This window comes from Erinaceus europaeus, chromosome 17, assembly GCF_950295315.1.
Source record: "Erinaceus europaeus chromosome 17, mEriEur2.1, whole genome shotgun sequence".
NCBI lineage: Eukaryota > Metazoa > Chordata > Mammalia > Eulipotyphla > Erinaceidae > Erinaceus > Erinaceus europaeus.
In genome coordinates this window covers 12,299,397-12,307,937 of record NC_080178.1, presented here as the reverse complement: position 1 = coordinate 12,307,937, position 8,541 = coordinate 12,299,397, and positions in this window count along the sequence as shown.

Genomic DNA, 8,541 nt, shown 5'->3' with positions numbered 1-8,541 from the left:
TGCATAAGATCCATTCTTATCTGTGTCTGATCTGGTTGGAAAGTGGCACTGCCAATGGCAGAGTAGATCAAGATTACAATTCTATCTCACAGGACATGGTCTATATCTAGGTTTTGGGACTTTGTTAGGAAGTGAACCTCCTGGAATGGAATTAGAGAATACTATTAAAGGAAAGGTCTCACCTGAGTAATGAAGCTGAAGTGTTGTCATTCCACACCTGAAGTCGCTGGACACAGTCCAAAGTGAAGCATGCTGAGGTGGTACTCGTTGCATTGATTAGTTTGAGATTGACAGATGCAATATTATTTGGTATGAACTGAGAGAAGCATGCAGGACAATGTGCCTGACCTTAAGGTTCCAGGACTGGGGGAAATATAGGCTCTATAGTGGAAATGTGAGGTAACTGCCATCTTAGGGCTTAAGAAGACAATGGATACTTATTGTTATAATCACATTATTTGGTAATTGGACTAACTTTTAAAGATCCCCTTGTTAGGATTTGCTGTATAATACCCAACAACTAGGGAAAAATATATACCTGAAATCAACAGTACACAATAGTCTGCAGTGAGTCTGTATAAAGTTTCTAATGAAATAGTATCTAATTAGTCATAGATACCCTCCCCACTTACTTCCTATTACATTTCTGTCACTCACTCCAAAGTTAACCTTAGCAAAGCAAGGACTGTAAAATCTGAATAAGGGAAAGAGACTGGCATACTTTAATGACAACTCTTTTGTCACTATCAGGCCACCCAATCAGCTGGGGCCTTATTCAAGGAGTCCTGAGATTCCCAAACAGACATGAGGGGCCTAGACCTCAAATAAATCCCTCTCTCCATTGTTACAGGTCATCTCTATCAGGAACAAAACAAAAAAAAGACCCTTTTGTGGGCCCCCCATAGGACCTTGCCCTCGACTTGGATCAACAATGGTAGAGAATGTTCTATTCTTGGAAGGGAGGATGGACAACATACTCTATGCTACACCTGAGGTAGATGGGTCCTGATATTAGGGCAGCTTGGGATGTTCCTACTCATGACCACAGAATGTGAGCTCAGATCTACAGAGATGCAGAGGTCACACAGGCTACTAAGCTGAATATGGGCCCCAGACCAAATCAATTTGATGGGGTTTACCGTCAACAATATTTATACACCTTCCCCATATTAGGGAGCTACTCTCTTCCCTGATCCAGCTTTCTGTCCCTTTTCCAGCCATGACTTCATCTACCCAGACAATAACTTGGATCCACCTGCATATCAGATTTCAGGCTCAAGAGAAAAAAAAAAACTAGTATAGCTACAGGTCCTTTGAAATATAACTAAAATAGGCCTACTAGCTATATACAAAATGGAGGAGCCCCCAACATTTCATCTAAACTGTTAAGAGTATGTAGGACGTATGTAAGATGGAGTAGACAGAGTATGTTAGAAGTTGTATGTAAGAAGTATGTAAGATAGAGTTTGTTAAGAATATGTAAGAATTCTAGGAATTCTTCCATTTCTTCCATTCTCTAGTTGGGTGGCATATAGTTGTTTATAGATGTTTTGCATGATTTTTTTTGGATTTCTGTGGTGACTGTTGTGATATCTCCTCTTCTGTCTACAGTTCTAATTATTTGGGTCTTCTCCATTTTTTTTAGTGGCTTAGGGTTTGTCAATTTTGTTTAATTTTTCTTTTTTATAATTTTTCTTTTTCTTTTTAAAAATATTTATTGATTCTCTTTTGTTGCTTTATTGTTATGGTTTTTATTGTAGTCATCATTGTTGGATAGGACAGAGAGAAGTGGAGTGAGGAGGGGAAGACAGAGAGCAGGAAATGAATACAGACACTTGCAGAGCTGCTTCACTGCCTTTTAAGTGACTCCCCAGATTCAGAGGAGGTCTCGAAACTTTACATCAGGCTCAACCTGACACTGTTGAGTGGCTACGGAAGAAGGGCAAACGCTAGAAGAAGTGACTCCCCTGCAGGTGGGGAGCCGGAGGCTGTAACCAGGATCCTTAATGCAAGTCCTCATGCTTTTTGTCATGTGCTTTTAAGTCACTGTGCTATCGCCCAACTCTCATTGTTTAATTTTTCAACGAACCAATATTTGGCTCCATTGATCTTTTTTATGGTTCTCTTATTTTTTATGTTATTTATTTCCACTCTAATTTTGGTGATTTCAGTCCTTCTTGTTGCTCTAGGTTTCCCTGGTTCCTCTTCTAAGTTTTAGCGCATGCAGTAAGGTAATTTATTTGAGCTTTTTTGTGTTGTCTAATGTGTGCTTGTATGCCTGAGTTTCCCTCTCAGTACTATTTTTCCTGTGTCCCAAATATTCTGATATCTTGTGTCTTCATTTTTATTTGTTTACAGAGACAATTCAGTTTTATCTTTGAGTGCCTCTGACCTAGCAGTTATTAAGCAGTATCTTGTTGAGGTTCCAAATACTGTGACTTTTAGTAATTTTCTATTTGTTGTTAAGTGTTAGCTTTACGCCACTGTGGTCTGAGAAGATGCTTGGGATGATTTCAATAAGCTTGAATTTGTTGATACTGTCCTAGTGGCCTAATATGTGGTCTATCCTTGAGAATGTGCTGTGTGGATTTGAAAAGAGTGTGTATTCCAGTTTCTTGGGGTGAAGAACTCTGAAAATGTCCAGGAGGTCCAGTCAATCCCTTACTTTGGTTACTTCTCTTGTTTCTTTGTTGATTCTCTGCTTAGATGGTCTGTGTAACTTTGACATTGGGGTGTGGAAGTATTCTACTATTACTGTATTACTACTGATGTATTTTTGAGCTCTTTCAGTAGGTATTTGATGTATTTAGATGGGCCCTCACTGGGTGCATGTTAATAATTAAGTCTTCTTGGTTGATTGATCCTCTGATCATTATGTAATGACCTTGCCTATCTTTTATTACTTTATTTAATTTAAAGTGTATTGTGTCAGAAATGAGAATGGGTGTTCCTGCCTTTTTTTGTGGTCCAATAGCCTTTATGATAGTTTTTTCCCTTTAACTTTAAGTTAGTGTTTGCCTTATTGGGTTAAGTGGAATTCTTGCAAGCAGCATATGGTTGGGTTCTGTTTTCTGATCCATCCTCCCACTCTGTGCCTTTTAATGGGTGAGTTTAAGCCACTGACATTTATTGATATTATGGATTTAAGGTGTTGCAGTGCCATTATTCAACAGTTTTTTTTATCTGCTCTGATATGTGGGAAGTATTATGGTGATGCTCTTGTTTATAGGAGGCCTTTTAGGACCTCTGTCTGGGCAGGCTTGGTGATGGTTGCCTCCTTTAACTGTTGCTTGTCTGAGAAAGTTTTTATCCCTTCATCTAGTCTGAATGAATGTCTAACTGGTTGTAGTATCCTTGGTTTAAACCCTTTTTCACTCAGGGCTCAATAGATACCTTGCCATTCTCTTCTGGCTTTTTGAGTCTGAGTGGAGAAAGATGCTGATAGTCTTATGGATTTTCCCCTGTATGTGACTTTTGTCTTTCTTTTGCAGCCTTTAGGATCCATTCTTTATCCTTGATTCTTTTAATTGTAACTGTGATGTGTCTTGGTGTCATCAGGTCTGGGTTAATTCTGTTTAGGACTCTCTGGGTCTCTTGAATATTAATGTCCTTTCTGTTGTTTAGGACTAGGAAGCTTTCTTTTATTATTTCCTCTTAGATGTTTACTTCCCCTTCCTCTCTCTCTTTCTTTGGTAAGCCAGTTATGTGAATGTTACTTGTTTTGAGATCATCTTATATGACTCTGTTGTTGTTTTCAGTGTCTCTCAATCTCTTTTTTTAGATCTTTTACCTCCTTCTTAGTTTTCTCTAGTTCATCTTCTGTCTGGCTAATTTTGTTTTCTGCTTCTGATAACCTGCCTTCACTATCCTCAGCTTCTTTCTTCACTTCAGTTACTATATTAGCTTGTCTTGCTAGTTGTCCTTTTAGCTCAGAAATTTCAGGTTTCAGTTCTCTAATTACCTGGACGTAGCTGATATTTTTTTGAGGGTCTCATCTGTTGTTTCACTATTTCTCATAGCCCTTTCCTCCATAGTTGCCCTCATTTCTGTAATCAATAGTTCCATTATTGTCTGGATAGTTCTTTTATCTATGATTGCTTCTAATTTATTTGGAGTTTCTTCTGGAGACCTGTCCTCATTTATTGTGATAGCAGTTTTATTTGGATAGAAGTAAACTCCAGTGCTGCTAGGAGAGAGTAGTAGCCTTCTTCTGTAATTTCCCACTGGTGGGAGTTAAACTGGAGACAATTTCTATAGAGCATTCATCAGTATTACTCTTAGCATGGTAGGAGACCTAGAATGACCTAAAATTTCTCACTAGCATAGTATCATAATAGCTGTTGGTTCAATGGTTATGCATAATGCATTGTTTTCATATAATTTGATTATAAGCCCTGGTGTAGTAATGCTGGATCATAAGATATTCCAATGTTTATTTGCTTTAAGACTCTCCATAAAGTTGTCCATGAGGGATGCACCAACAGTGTACCATAATTCCTTTCTGTCCACGTCTTCACTGACACTTGTCATTTCTGTTTTGGTGATGTGGGTCAGTCTCACAGGTGGGTGGTGGAGTCTCATTGTGGTTGTCATTTGCATTTCTTTAGTGATAAGGAATGTGGACTCTTCATTATGTCTATGGACTATCTCTCTGTGTCCTTTAGAGAAAATTCTAGGGGTCCAGGTGATGATGCACTCAATTGTATGTACTTGTTACAATGCACATGTAACAATGGTTAAGTCCCTGGTGCCCACCTGAAAGAGGATAGCTTCATGTTTTATGCAAAAGTTCTGCAGGTGTCTCTCTTTCTCCCTCTCTACATCACCTTCCCACCTCAGTTTCTTTCTGTCTCTATCAAATAAATAAATAAAATATCAAAAAGGAAAACTGTAGATCTCACTTGTTATTTTTCTGTTATTAGTGATTTAATAGTGATTTACACAATTATAAAAGAGTAGCCATGTAATTACACACCCTTTCCACAACAGTAAATCAACTTTACCACAAAATAATTTTGGGAAGATTGCTCATGTATGGTATTGTTCAACTATTTTTGTTATTAATTTATTTATAAAAAAATATCAACAAGACCATAGGATAAGAGGGGTGCAATTTCACACAGTTTCCACCACCAGAGTTCTATATACCATTACCTCCATTGAAAGCTTTCCTATTCTTTATCCCTCTGGAAGCATGAACACAGTCATTATGGGGTGCAGAAGGTGGAAGGTCTGGCTTTTGTAATTACTGCTCCACTGAACATGGGCATTGGCAGGTTGATCCATACTCCCAGCTTATCCTTATATTTCCCTAGTGGGGCAGGGCTTTGCAGATGTGGGTCTCCAGGACACACTGGTGAGGTCTCTGTCCAGGGAAGTGAGGTGGGCATTATGGTAGTACCTGCAACTTGGTGGCTAAAAAAAAGTTAAGATAAAAAGCAGAACAAGTGGTATAATAGTCAGAAATCTAAAGGCAAGAATATAGCAGATTAGTTTTGAGATCTCCATTTTGGAAAAATAAAAAAGCTAGTAGGTCTATTTTAGATATATTATAAGGGGCCCTGGGATTTTACTAATTTTTGTTGGGCACAATAGCTAACATGTAGGTGGACCAAAGGTATTTTCTGGGGCAATGGTGTCAGAGTTGAAAATAGAACTACAAAGCTTGATCAGGGCAAAGAAGCTTTGAAATATGGAAAAGTTATATAAGTATCATTTTATGGAGTCTTTTTTCTTTTTTTTTTTTTTTTCTTTTTTTAGGTCTTTCTACTTGCTCGCTGTTTAGGGTCACTTCAAACTATTATGAACTTTTGTTTTAAGGTGTATATTATTCCCTAGCTTATGGGTACATGTGCACATGTTTTCTGTTTCTAGGTTCATGTTTCTAGGTTCTGTGGCTTTGTTAGGAAATGCATCGCCTAATTTAGAATGTGGAGTCCTATGAACCAGAAATGGTCTCACCATACTGCTGGAGCTGATGGCTTAGCATTCCACAACTGGTATCTCTGGACACAATCCAAAGTGAAATGTGTCAAGATGATACTGGTTGCACCACTTGGTTGTGCTCGGTAGATGCAGTATCAAATTCTGGAAAGTCTATGGAGACAAGGAACTCTACTGCACTGCTGGTGGGAATGGGCCAACCCTTGTGGAGAAAAGACTGGATAACCCTCAGAAGACTTGAAATGGACCTTCTGTATGACCCATCAATTCCTCTCCTAGGGATATATCCTAAGGATTCAATTGCACCCATCCAAAAAGATATATGTACACATCTGTTCATAGCAAAACAATTCATAATACCCAAAATCTGGGAGCAACCCAAGTGTCCAACAATAGATTAATGGCTGAGAAAGCTGTGGTATGTATGTTCAATGGAATACTATTCAGCTGTTAAGAATAATGAACCCACCTTCTCTGACCCATCTTGGATGGAACTAGATGGAATTATGTTAAGTGAAGTAAGTCTGAACTAGAAAGATGAGAATGGGATGATGCCACTCATAAATACAAGTTGAGAAAGAAGAACAGACAGGGAAAAACAAAAAGAATTTGACTGACTTTAGAGTATGGCATCAAAGTAAAATCTCAAGATGGGGGCATAGGGTAGAATTTAAGCTTCACTATAGGTGAAATGGGACTTTGGTGGTAAGATTGGTGTTAATATACTCTCCTGCTAACTTATAATACTATAAATCACTATTTAATCAATTGGTGAGGGGGGAAAATTAGATTGAAACTCTCAAACTTTTGATGCAAGACCACAGTTTTGTTTCTATATTCTTTCAATCTAAGCACTTAAGATTTCAAATCAAAGGAGTCAGGCAGTAGCATAGCAAGTTAAGTGCATGTGGTGTGAAACACAAGGACCAGCATAAAGATTCCAGTTCAAGCTCCTGGCTCCCTACCTGAAGGTCTGAAGGTGTCTATCTTTCTTTTCCCCTTTCTGTCTTCCCCTCCTCTCTTCATTTTTCTCTGTCCTATCTAACAATGATGACATCAATTACAACAACAATAATAACTACAACAATTATAAAAAACAACAAGGGCAACAAAAGGGAAAATAAATAAATATTAAAAAATATTTTAAAAAAAGATTTCAAATCGGTATGATTGAACTTCAACAGTGGACTCCAATTTTTTATATGTTTCTAATAATGATTGTTTACTTTTATATTAAGTCACCTATAGTCTTTGACCAGGGAAACCAGAAGATACTGCTTATGTAACTATATAAGCTACAGCTATATGTAAATAGCATTAAGTGGCATAAATCATGGTAAGGTGCTATGATATAGCAAATCCTAACCATGAGATTTTCAAAGTCAACTAAATTCTCTATTATGCTGTTACAATAGTAACTATCTATTGCCTTCCTAAACTCCACAGAGCAGGATCCTTCCCTATTCTCTATATTACTGTTCAACTTTTAATACAGAATCATTCTGGCTATCTTCAAGTATAAAATGATTCCAAATCAATTCAAAATATTATGGTACCTTGCATTTTTATCACTAATCATTGAATTTTGTATATAGTAAATTTATACCACAATAAAAAAGGATTGAATTTTTTCTACTTTCTGTTTTATCTTTTATTTTTTATTAGTGATTCACAAAATAAATAAATAGCAGGAGGACAATTCCACACTGTTCTGACCACCAGAGTATTGGGTCCACACTCCCCACATTGGAAACTGAAGTGGTTCTCCCAAGGCCACAGATACAGGCTGATGATTATTTCTTTTCTTATCAGTGATTTAATATTAATTTACATAATTCTGAGAAAGATTAATTATTTTCCCAGAACCAAAGAAATATCTTTATTTCATCCTTTATTTCATTCCTAGGTCAGCAGGTTGTTCCTAGAATTGCTTACAACTATGTCACTTCACAGGAAGTTTTCTCCTGTTTTGATTTACTTGAGTTTTTCTTCCACTAACACTATACACAACACACACAAAAGAAAAAAATAACAGCAAGTAAACAATTTAGAATAGTTCAAACAAGTGTATGTATCCAAAGGAAGCTCACCTATTGTCAATCAGCTTGGATAGATACAGTGGCATTTTTCTGGAAAGAACTCAGTCCGCAGTCCAGTCTGCTGTTTAGTTTAGTTCTAGCAATTAGTAGTCAAAGTGCAAAGGTGCATTGGAAAACTGAGAGCAAAAATTTTCACAAAGTACATCATAAACTGATTCAGTTTCAGCTTTTGGAAATCTACAGCAAAGTACTACTCTTGGCTTTAGAGAACTTGAGTACCTATTTCACTCCAAATCACTTTTGAGCTTACATGTTGATGCTGCTGAGTTTGGGGATACTGTGTGAATTTCATAGACATTAAATTAATTCCTAGAAACTCTGACTTAGTTTGGTAATCAGCTGTTCAGATTTAATGGCTTTTCATAGACACTTGGATCAAGCTGGTTACCTGGGGAAATTCCAGATACTTCAGATGATTTTTCTCTGTATCTCCACCTTAACTGTGATCCCTTATACTATGTTGGAGAACTTCACTGCAGCCATGCCTGACCTGCCTGAC